Genomic DNA, 11,686 nt, shown 5'->3' on the forward strand with positions numbered 1-11,686 from the left:
TCAGATAACTTTCACCCAGAGAAATTATCTTGAGCTGTAAATCATGTAGGACTCAAGGAGAGGAGGCTCAGCGCTGCCAGAGTTGTGGGTTTAACTCCGTCCCATATTAAAGTCAAGGTATTACAGGGTGTCAACTAAACTGCGTGTTGTATTAACCTCAGAAAGTCAAGTACACCTTCTGTAAAGATTTGTTCTTGTCAGCCTCGTAATGCAAGTCAGGTTTGCAGAGATCAGCAGTTTTCCTGTGTGGGAGTGTGGAGGTGCATGTGCCCCAGAAGGTGGACCAGGTCGTCCACTAATCAGAGGGTCAGTGGTTTGATTTCCGGCTTCTCGAAGTGTCCTTGGGCAAGACACTGAACCCCAAATTGCCAACTACAAGATTTTAAATGACGTGCATGGCTGATACGCAAAGCTCAAGATATCGAAGCGCTCATTAATACTGAAGAAGTGCTTGCTACATGAAATCGATTTGCTTTTCAGAATAAAGGTGAACATCATCTGCAGGATGTGTTACGGTACGAAACCCTAAAACTGCAACTGAAAACGAAGCGAGAAAAACTCAAAAAGTTACAGGACTGAAGAATCATCAGACAACTTGAAAAGTGGAACAAACATCTGCCACAATCCACATAACGATGGGGAGTTGACTGCATTGATTAAACTTTGATGGGGTTGATTTAAAGCTGTTTCTGACATGAACCTGACATTTTCTGGAGTTTGCCCACTCAGATACTTGTCACCTGTATTTTATTCTTATGACAGACAGAATATGATATCACTCCAGAAGAGACTGGGACTCTAATTGCACGAGAAGCTTTTTGAACCATTCACTGTTTGATAGAATATTTCTCGGTGTTGGAGGGCGGTTCCAGAGGAAGTGTCCACCACTACTTGACAGTGACATTGCACATACGTGAATTCTGACACCGCCGACTTCCTGCACGTGCGCTCCGATTCACCGTCGGATCCCGTTCGCCCCAACAACCGAGGAGGGGGGGCGCACGACGCCATGGAGCCAAACAAGAGGGCGTTCACCGCCGTGTTCCACGCATTCTCAGCTAATCAGGAACTGCCCAGCTCGGAGTCACACAGTCCACTGAATAACAGCGTGCAGTGATAAGGTCACCAAATTAACTAAAGCTGGAATCAAGAACCTGAAGCCTTTTGTAATCCGTGACTGACAAGATTAGAGGGTCTCCGCTCAACATGTGGCTCGCTGGAGGAATCGCTCACACAGAGAGAGATGCCCGAACTTTCAAAGCTTTGCTCCGAAATCAAACATTTACCTTTAAACATGAAGAATTTTATTGATATATCTCCTTTCAAAAACAACGGTTCGAAGCGCTTGCGAAGAAACTGTCATCTGGACGGAGGTTATTTTGTTTTTAAGTTAAAAACACATTAGTGTGGATGTGGCCTGAGGAACCTTCAAGCTCAACGTGTCCGTCTTCATCATGATGTGAAGACACAGTTTTTGAGGACGTGTTCATGTGTTTAATCGTCTCTGAGATTAATAATCATCTAATTCGTTTATATTAAATTTGTGGATTTCATTTAGTCGAGCGATGCAACTCAATTCCCGAGTAAAAAAACCCAAAATGATGAGGTTTTCACCCTCGATTAGGTGAATTGAGATTTAAAGGTTCTACGTTAATCTTCTAATCTCAAACGTTGACTTTCCCTCGTAGAGAAAGAAGTACAACGACATAAAGGATGAGTCTCTGTGTGGCAAAAGCCGAACAATATGCAGAACGAGTCTTTTCCCAAAGCGAAGGCAGCCTCGTCTCTGAAAAGGTTCCATACATGAGGTGGCGAGGAGAATGCCACGCAGGCTAGAAAGACAAACTGGGGAGCGGAGAGAATACACTCTCTCCCTCCCTCTGCTTGCTCAGTGATCCAGCACAGTGAACACAAAAGCTACTGTTTGCCACGGGGCCAAGGAGCCCAACCAGTCACCTCGATGAGAAAGGAGCCCGAGAACCGCTTCTCATAGAAAACACAAGGCGGTAAAACAAAGCAGGGGATCAGAAATCAGCAAGACGGGTCTCGATGGAGAGTGAGATATATGATTTAAAGAAACATGAACAGCTGGCATTTACTTTTACTAACAATTACAAACCTTTCTGCTTAGTTATGAGTATGTAAGTATGATGGAACAGGTGTTTCAAATTAAAAAAAAGAGTTGAATGCAGCAGACATAAAGACAATTTTGCATTTTTCAAACTTTTCAAATCAGTTGTATTTAAGACCAAGTCCACACGGCCGACATAAATTGCTATTAATTTTATTAAATTGCTAAATAAACTTTAGATTCATCCGACGTTCATCAGCCACAACTTTCTAATTTAAGTATAATTTAGTTTTGGGTAGTTTGATAACGTCTGCGTGTCGTTACAGTCTGGGAGGTTCATTCTGCAGGATATTAAATACTGAACAAAAAATGAATTAATATGTTAAAATGATAGCTAACCAGTAGTTTGTTATATAAAAGAGCAGGTTACACTTTGAAAAATGCAGCAGATTACATCCCACCCCCTCCTATCGGCCACGCCCCCAAAACACAGGACTTTTCTGTGACTCTCTTGCTAACGTCTGACAATCGTCCTAACTTCAGTGGTGTACGTCTCTTCAGCCCGATTCATGCTTCTGCGTCTAAGCTACGGCGAGTGTTGCTCAGAGGATCGTGTCGGACTTGGAGCCGACAGATGTTGAAGAGCAATTACTTTTTCTTAAAGAACTGCAACGAAGAAAAGCAAAGACGTCGTCCGTGTTTGTTCCTTCAACTCAATCCAACGCGTAGTTATATTTTTTGGGAGGTGCACGTCAGGGTACGTCGTAGGTTGTGTGATCAACCCTTCCTTTAATGTACTGCTCTAAACAGTCAGATCTGTAAAGACAAAAACATCAGAATCTTAGTATTGTGTTTGAGGAAATGTGCCCAGGATCGTTTTGCAATAAGAAGAGCTCTGCATCATAAACAGCATTTCGATATATGAGCAGTGGCAGATCACGGAGCCCGGTTTTCTTCCAAACTCTGTTGAGAGCCGCTTGCATCCCCGATAAATCCTCGGTGCTTTACGCTGCTTTTAGAGGAGCATAATTCTTGCAGGCTGGTGTTTTTTATCACCCAGTGTTTATCCTGGGAACACACGCTCGCCGGACAAATTTCACACCGAGGACATTCATCTTCATCGGAGGGGAGATCCCGCCGCAGATTCGTGCCTTTTAACGCTACTTTACCTGAACATCTCATAAACGAGAGTCACATTATCGGCAGAGATAAGACCCGATGATGTGGTTTACAAGTACCATCACTTTCCTGATGTTCCTTTCTATCAACACGGTTCCACCTTGTCGAGGAGTGATGGGTGAGATTACAGGGGTTTAGTGTAAGACTTCTTTAAAAAAGGGATAACAAATTTAAGGAATGAAGTTCTGAGTCTCATCTTCATTCTCACATATTTGGATCCTGCGTAACGCGGAGATTGTGAATGATGAAAATCAGATGATGAATTATTACTTTACAGAAATAGACGCACGACGTCACCGGGGAAGCACTTTGGTTTATTTTATTTTTCACCTGTAGCAACTGTCTCTCTCGTGTGTTTTATTTAGACGAGCATTCCAACTGGACATTCACAGAAAGGTTTATCATACCTGTCATACTTCAGGAGCCATTTCCCTCCCTTATGAGGCCTAAAATGCTCCGTCACATTCTCAGGACCACACAGTTTCTTCTTGCAACAGATAGTTGAAGCCCGGCCACCTGCTCGGTCGGGGATGCGTCCCAGCCGTGCCGGGAATCCCACAATGCAACTGGCCGGGCGTGATGAAAAATGGGAATGGTTTTCGATACTACAGCTTGGTAACCGGGGAGCTCAGAGACGATCCGTCTTGCTTTCTCCACTGCGTCGGGCTCACATTTATAACTCAGAAATATAAAAGGTACGAGGCTACGTCACTGCTGTACACACAAAGTCCTATTAAAGAATCCTCTCTTGGATTTTACTGCTGTCATAAAGAATGTGCGCTTAAATTTTGCCAGGGCTGCCAGAAAAAATGTCATCACCTTCAAATGTGCATTTTCCACCGGGCTGTTTTGTCATCGTGAACACATGGTGTCACTGTGCAGGGTGTTTTTACTTTTGTTTTATCATTTCATTTAATTTCTAAATCCAGGAGAGCAAGTAGCTTTGTTCATCAGCTCTGTAAAAGCTCGTAGGGAGGAGGCCAAGGTGGATGGAGGGGTCACCTGGTTCGTATCCACCAACTTCTTTTTCTTGTTATCAGGAGTGTTTCTCATATTCGTAAATAACATTGTAAAATATTTGTGATATGTTATGGAAAAAAGTGACTAAATATTGGTTTGAGATGGTTGCGAAACACAAAAACAACTTCCAGTAGGAACGCATTCTGTCGATGACGCGCTCAGAACGTCAACCTTTCGAAAAATTTTGCAATAACACCAAAGGGTGGTGACTGGTGCCATTTCTGATTAAGTGTGATTCATAAACGTCAGTTAAATACCTAAAGGAAAGATTTGATAATCATGTCATCCAGGGGAGCCTGGATACCAGAGAGATAAACCATCCATATACTAATCCAGAAACAGAAATGTGAGGATCAGCGGAACAATATGCAATTAATTTCGGATCAGTTTTCTGCCTATCAAAATATTTTTCTCCGCCTTTTATCAAAATACGTGAGTAACCCTTGGAATCTGTCAAAACAGCGTGGGTGCACGGAGTTTACCCCACGGCGTCACGTACGAGTCGAAGTCTAAAATATATTCCAACGTCACAGATTAGTGGGTGTTTGGTTAAACAAAGGCGGGTTTGATTCCGAGCAGAGTTCAGCCATTACATAAAGAGTGAGCCTCCACTTGGCATTGTCTGCCCATAACACTGCTCCATGAGAACATGACTGAGCAATGCTATACACATGACCCCACTTGCACCCTGCAGCCTCGTCCACAACTCAGTCTCTCCATTTTAATCTTTCTCCTCCGTCCATGCCTTCTTTTAATAATTTTCCTATATATTCGATGTACTTGTGCTAACACTAGTAGAATAAGTAGCACTGGAGGTGGAGGTGATAGCTTTGAATTAACACGTGACGGTTGTGAAAAATGTAAGAATACAAATATCTCAGGATGAAAGAGAATGTTTTCAAACTAAAACGGAGCCAGCAACGTTTCGAAAAGTCTCAGTTTCAAGGACTGGAAAAGTAGTAATACGGTCAAGCGGCCGCCGAACAAAAACACATATTCTATACTCACTAAAATTAATGATTTCAGTACAAACAAACATCAGATCCCAGCTCAGGGCCTGGCCAGCGAGCGAGCGTGGTTGATGAAGTAGATCAATAGCTGCAGTCACAGACGATGGTAGAAGTTGTTGGAGGAGGATGTGTTCTTGCAGCTGCTGCAGAATCGATGGTCGTAGTGAACATTGTCTTCATCGTGATTGTTGTTGTTTGTGTCTTCCTCTCCGTCCTGCCGGCTAAGACCTGCAGGTCCGGTCAGAACGCCGTGTACCATAACACAATCTGCGATACCCCGGACTCACATCTCTCCCATCCTCTCATTTGTTTTGTGTCTAACTCGCCGTCATATCCCATCCCCTCATATCTTTCCTCTCATTTGTGTAATCACACATCAGACGGCTGCCGTGTTTGATCACAGCGAACCATCATATCCAAATATCACCGCTGTCACCGGCTCTGTTGCTACAAAGAGTGATGACGCTCTCGTCCACGCTCTTTGCATACTTCTGGTGGCGCGTAGCCAAGTGAAGTAGCTATAGTGATATCAGTTCATATTGTTTCCAGTCCCCCCCCCGAACACTAACTGACAATCCAAACGTGTGTGGAATATGGAGCAGAGTTCAGAGATCCAGTTTATAAAGATGGAGAAACACGGGAAGGTGAGGAGAACAGTCAAGGTGAGACGCTGTTCACATTTAAACCATAAACCGTGATCCATAAACGTAGGAACACATAAAAGCTTCAGGAGCTTCTGGAAGAACAGAGACAAAAAGTGTGTGATCAGTCGGCTTCGGCTGAGTTGTGCCTTCTTCTCTATGTTTGAGCAGGATGGAGGATATTGAAGGACAGATAAGCAGGAGCTGTTTGTGTGTGTTTCTGTGATTGAAGAAGAAAAGACATCAGGTGGAGGGACGTATCGGTGGCGAGGCAATCGATTTTTACTTTTTAATTGAGCTCTGAGTGTAGCTTGCTATGGCCTCTGACCGCAGACAGACCCACGTTCTGCTCGGTTTAGTCCAGCCTTGGTCTTGTTACGTTGGGATAACATGCTCCATTAGCCAAACCATCAAGATCAGGGCGAGGCCTCGGCCCGGCGAACCTCCCCCGCCCACCTCCTCACTCAGTGACAGACCGATCATTGTCTCTCCACCTCTGCAGCAGCAGCAGAGGATTCTTTGGGGATTGAATAAATGCAGGTGAGTTACTGCTTTGACAGGGAAGAGGAATAGTCCTATGTTGTATAAACATTACATCACCCTCCCTATAAGCTGTAACTGGCAATTGTCCACGAGTGATTGGATGGAGGAACGCAGCGCTTTGTCTCTGGGGTCTCGGTGTCGCCCGGCCTTTTTCCATAACGCTGCAAAAGCAACTAAACATCAAGATATAGATAGATAGAGAGAGAGAGAGAGAGAGATAGATATATATATAGAGAGAGATAGATAGATAGATAGAGAGAGAGAGAGAGATAGATAGATAGATAGATAGATAGATAGATAGATAGATAGAGAGATAGAGAGATAGTAAACCATTGTAAAGTTTGGATGACGCTGGAGTCTCTGGATTCTTGACGCAGCAGCCGTCCTCAACCTTTGACCCACCGCCGTCTGCACTCAATGAATTAAGTGAAGCTCCATTCAAACTGTAATTCTCCAGGGGCTGATGACAGATGAACGTTATTATCATCTGCAGGATTAGCTCTGTTTAAGACCAAGACATTTTCTTTTATTACCTCCTGGCACTTTTAAAACATTCCACGTATTTTGGTCCATAAAAAAAACCTGATAAAATACCCAGACTTAAACACTTTGGAAGTAGGGACTGAATATCTTTCTTTTTTTGGTGTTAAGTCAGACTCTCTTTAGTGTAAACAAAACATGTATTAGTTTAAGAAGATCTGTGGGAAAAGACAAGACGCAGCAGAGGTCCACGTTTCGAGGAGGCATCTCTACTTATATTTTCCCTCCCAGGACGGAAGGAGTTGACACAGGCACACATCGGCGCTGCTTCTCTGACACTGTCAAGTGATACTTACAAAACACTGTTGCGGTTGTGTTTACAGTATATTTATGCCAAAGAATCTGTGAGAAAGAATTTCAACATGCATTCACATGATAGTGGGGGGTGGGGGGGGTGAAACTGTCATTGTTTCATATGTATAGACAAGAGACGCATCTATCTATTCAGCTATCTATCTATCAACCTCTGAAAATGTTGATCTTGCTCATGAAACATGAACGGGGCTTTAGGCTGGTGCATGTTCTGAGACATGCTTTCTCCACCACTTCATCACAACACACCGTGTATCTGTCAAAGGTCGTCTGGAAGGAGCAGTGAGTCGTTCACGCTTTATGGGAGACGCAGTTGTGACAGTTAAAGTAAAAACATTGCGATTTCTTCATCACTTAAAGCAACATTATGCAACTTTATACCTTAAAATAGAAGTTTCAAAATTAGCTTGATGGTTCACTGACTCGGGGAGAATGTGGAGCTTTTATCACCACTCCTCTTCCTGAATGTCTCGCTCTATGTAACGTTGGTGAGCGGCTACGATCTCCTGGGAGAAGTGCAGTAAAAGAAGTTCAGTAAAATAAACGTAAACTTCTCTTCATACTCTGCGTTCATTCTTCCATATTTGTGCAGGACCTCTGAAAGTTTATGGATACGGACGAAACAGACAAAATGGTAGTTGAGCCAAAACTTCAAGCGAGACAATCAGAAGACATGAGGCATAAGGACATTAGGAAAACCTTTCAATAACGGTGGAACATGATGAGGAGAGAATTTGTAAGTTGTTAAGACACTGCAGGCGTCTATATGATGTTACGTCTTCAAGGCACAGGGACAAACAACAAACGCCCTCGAGTTACTCTAAAAAGTTCACACATAGCGAAAAACGACTCCCAATCGAACGTCAATTTTGGCTGTGATTTGAAGATTTTCTTCAGCGAGTTTCCAGATTTTATAGCCGTGACGTTGTCGGACATGTGACGTCAGACACTCTGGACCAAAGACAATATGGTGGACAGCCATGGTTCAAACCCTCTGCACTGAGATGGACACACAGAGCACAGCTTTATTATTTCCTATTATTCAATTTACACCATTAATAAATTAAAAACATTGTGTAATCTCAAATGAATTGAGCACATGTTTTAAATATGAATTAACTATATCTGGGTTAAAGTTAAACTTTCAAAAGTAAAGATCTCTGTTGTATCTCGGTCTATTAGCAAGTGTCCTCACAGTTTGATCAGATCATTGTGTATCTGGGATTCCTCAGCGTCTGTAATCTGGTCACAGATAATCTGAGGATAATCTGAGAGTCCATACATCACAGCTGCACAACCACTGAGCTCCTGGATGACAGTGAACTCTGTGCAAACAAAAAAATCCTCTTGACAAGCAATCCGTCACAATCTGTGCAACCTATACATGACAAAGCAACAAATTGGCTTTGAGTTGCTTGTTGCGGGTGAAATCCCAGCTTCAGGGTAGAGATTTTCTCCTTCTCCCTGAAAGCAATGAATCATAAAAATGTGACAAATATGGTCTGACATTGCTTTTTGTGGCTGATTAATGAGTGTAGCTGTAGTCACAGTGGAAAGTCCCACACAGACAGGTCTGAGGATTTCTGTTTAGCACTGGAGCAGTGAGGAGAAGCCTCTTCATGTGTGTCCTGGCGCTCAGCACAGGTTGGCTGGGTTGACATGCAATCAGGCTGTTCTCCTTACGTGAACCTTGAGGTCTACTTTAAGGTGCTGCTGTGTTTTCTTAACCGGGCCCATGTTGAGGACAAAAAGCTTTGTCAGCTTATCATTTCTGAACGAACACTTTCTCCCACGAGTTGTAGACGTTTCTGCAAAAACAGTTGTATATTATTGAGGAGGACTAAGAACTAATATTCACCCTGTAGTTTGTAAAACAGCATCACTTGTTTTAAATCAAATATGAACAAGATTTATACTAAGGGGAGGAAAACTTGATGATTCACTTTATCTTGTTGCACAACTCCTATGTTTTGAAGTTGTGCCAACTTGTTATCTTTTGTTCTGATAATTTATCCATTGTAATTAGAAAAACGTAACATTTTGAGTTACAAATACTAAGAATTCTAGTGTCACCGCTCGATAGGGTCCAGTATATTTCATATTCAATTTTTCACTTATCCTTAGAACTCATGTTTTCCAAATTAACCTCTAAATGTGCAATGACTGCAGAATCAGAATTGTTATTTCTACTCTCACTTCTAGGACGTCAAATTTTCTCTTTTTGAGAGGTGGGTCAGCATGTGGACACAAACAAGACAACCATGGGTACGTGTTCTGGTTAACGTTCCTTGCAACATTAAGAAGGATGTGATATAAGATTAAATGAAGATGATCCAGAACCAGTTCACATTGACAAACTGGTACCAACCCTCAATCTTACGCCCTAACCCAAATTATCAAAGCACGGGAGCGTTACTTGGATTAGTGAAGTCCTTTGACCTTCAGTAATAATGTCAGTAGTGATGATTGCACACTACGTACTCCGCAGATAATCCAGAGGCTCTCGCTCGTCCATTTATGTCCCACATGCACCTCATCCGGAGTAAATAGGAAGAATCTCTCCAGTGGTTCCAGGCTGTTATGAGGACTGAGAACAGGGACAGTGAAGTGTCTCTGTGTTGTTTCACAGCTTCGTCACACAGAGACACAGAGACACAGTTTCAACGCTGGCTGGATATTTTACAGTAGGAGGAAGAGTTATAGCGGTCAACTATGAAATCATCATCTTCATCTATAAAAAGTCGCTGGTATTTCTGCTGTCGGCGCCTGTGATAGTAACCATGACTTCACGCAGAGCTGTTTGGAAACAACCTCTTCATATTCACTAAACTCTCACCAGTTTATTTTATTTGTCACCTGTAGCAACATGTTCGTCTGTGTTTTATTTAGACGAGCATTCCAACCGGACTGCATTCAGAGAAAGGTTTATCATACCTGTCATACTTTCAGAGCCATTTTCCTCCCTTATGAAGCCTAATACGCTCGGTCAGACCACACAGACCACACAGACCACACGGCTTATTATACAACATCCAAGAGAAGACATTGGTCAATGATGCATTCCAGTCCTGCCGGTAATTCTCACAATAGCTGTGCTTTATCAGAAGTTTAACTAGTTGCTGATGTAGCAGGAGGAAAAGAGGTGCAGAGTCTCACAAAAAAGTTCGACTCTCAAGAAAAAAACACACCAGGCTCCAGATACCGGCCTTTCGTATTTTTTGCTTAATTTGACAACAGCAGTTGTGCAGGGTTTGTTAACATTGTTGATCTGTGAGGATGAAAGTTGTGCGTATTAAAACCATGCAGTGAAAACAAGGTGTCACATGTGTATCTACTATGCTTGTTTAAATTTGTGCCAGAACCACGTAAGTGAGTTGGTGACTGCACAGAAATGTTATTTAATGATGTATAACAACGACTCTGGTGGGACTCGAACCCACAACCTTTGAATCACTTCCTCAGTGCTGATGTTAGAATGCTTGATGCTAGAAGTCCAATGCGCTGTCCATTGCGCCACAGAGCCACACATTTCACTGACATAAGTTCGATAACTACGTATTTTGGAATCATTTGGCAAATACTTTTTTATTAAATCGGCTAATGTAACAATATCAGAAATGTTTTTATCACCTAATGGGATTCGACCTCAGCCCCAAAAAATCCATTTCAGTCAGGCTCTAGTCGACAGCCATCATATAAATGATATCTAAACAATATAGAAAGAGTATATATTAAAATTGACCTTGTATAAACGTCATCCACCCAAACCACCAACGACCACCAAACTTTCCTCCAGAAGCAGAGCAGCCATGTTTGAGCACATCACCCAGGTGGTGTTATGGCTGGAAGCATTTTGATTACAGGCCCATTGAAATCAGGATAATTTGCAATTGTTAAAATGACTCTCGTTGGGTTTTTATTCCACTTTTATTGTTTTTAACGTGAGTGAAAATCCACAAAAAGCTCCAGGCCCCTGAAACCTGTTAAAACGACGGCGTATTAATTTCCAAACTCCTCGGTGTCAATAAGAAAAGAAGAATTCCTCTCATTCTTCTCTTTGTGGTTTTGCTCCACAGCTGCGAAACAGCGGTAATAACTCTTGTCCCGTTGCAGTGATTTCAGCATTGTTTGGGAATTTCCCTGAGGAAGCTTAATATTGCAGAATCTTATTATGCCACAGGACTGGATCAAGACTTTGGCTCAGGAATAGGTAGAGACACTTCTTCAGATGATTCAGCTGCTACAATAATAAACATTGACATTCCTTTCTTTATCTTGACATCTAGAGTTACACACAGGCTACGCCTCCAAAATGAGCAAGGTGCGGTTTTTGTGATATATATATATATATATATATATATATATATATA

At 42.4% G+C, this 11,686-nt stretch overlaps 1 non-coding gene across 1 annotated transcript; it reads right to left on the reverse strand.

Moving 5' to 3' along the window:
• Nucleotides 1-10,731: 10,731 nt before the first annotated feature.
• Nucleotides 10,732-10,839, reverse strand: trnar-ucu. The gene is made up of 2 exons: nt 10,803-10,839; nt 10,732-10,767 (listed from the first exon to the last, which is right to left on the reverse strand). It is a non-coding gene; the product is annotated as a tRNA-Arg (tRNA).
• Nucleotides 10,840-11,686: the final 847 nt, after the last annotated feature.

Source organism: Hippoglossus hippoglossus, chromosome 10 (genome assembly GCF_009819705.1).
Source record: "Hippoglossus hippoglossus isolate fHipHip1 chromosome 10, fHipHip1.pri, whole genome shotgun sequence".
NCBI classification, from domain to species: Eukaryota; Metazoa; Chordata; class Actinopteri; order Pleuronectiformes; family Pleuronectidae; genus Hippoglossus; species Hippoglossus hippoglossus.